This window comes from Mastomys coucha, chromosome X (assembly GCF_008632895.1).
Source record: "Mastomys coucha isolate ucsf_1 chromosome X, UCSF_Mcou_1, whole genome shotgun sequence".
In the NCBI taxonomy this organism is placed as follows: domain Eukaryota; kingdom Metazoa; phylum Chordata; class Mammalia; order Rodentia; family Muridae; genus Mastomys; species Mastomys coucha.
The window spans coordinates 129,517,063-129,517,811 of NC_045030.1; positions in this window are offsets into that span (position 1 = coordinate 129,517,063).

Consider the following 749-nt stretch of genomic DNA (forward strand, 5'->3'; position numbering starts at 1 on the left):
TCTGAAGGTCCTGAGTTCAAATCCCAGCAACCACATGGTGGCTCACAACCACCTGTAATAAGATCTGATGTCCTCTTCTGGTATGTCTGAAGATAGGCACAGTGTACTTAATTATAATAATAAATAAATCTTTAAAAGAAAAAAGAAAATAGATTTTCCCACACTTGCAAAAGATTAAGTTAGCTGCTATGTTTTTTTTTAACGAAAGAATTTATTCAGTTTCGTGGGGAAAATGAAAAATGAGGGAAATGGAAAGAAAATGAACTCTGTATGTTCACCTGTATGTTTCTAATTCCGCAGGGTCTTACTCTCTAGAGTCCAGACTGCCTTGGAACTCTATATGTAGCCCATACCTGCCTTAAACTCGCATTAATCGGGCCTGCGCCTCCTAAGTACTGCTATTAAAGCCTTGGAGCCACCATACCCAAGCCTCCAGCACCTCAAACATAGCCCCCGGCGGCAACTCTATCTTGGGTTCAGACCAGGACTATCTTCCAATCTTATCTTTAGGAAGGTGGTAAAATGTGCTGTTTATAGCCCAAGAAAACGATGGCGACAGAAGTGGAAAAGCTCCAAAGCCCTGAGGGGTTGGTCCCATTAAAGTGCTCCGATACAGCTGCAGCCTTCACTTTGACCAGGAGATGGCAGCCAAGCGCTCCCAGCTATACCTTTTCATTGCTAGGGTGGGCGGACATTTTGCAGAGAAACAAATGCAGTGACGGGGTTTATTGTACTAATACTCTTATTTC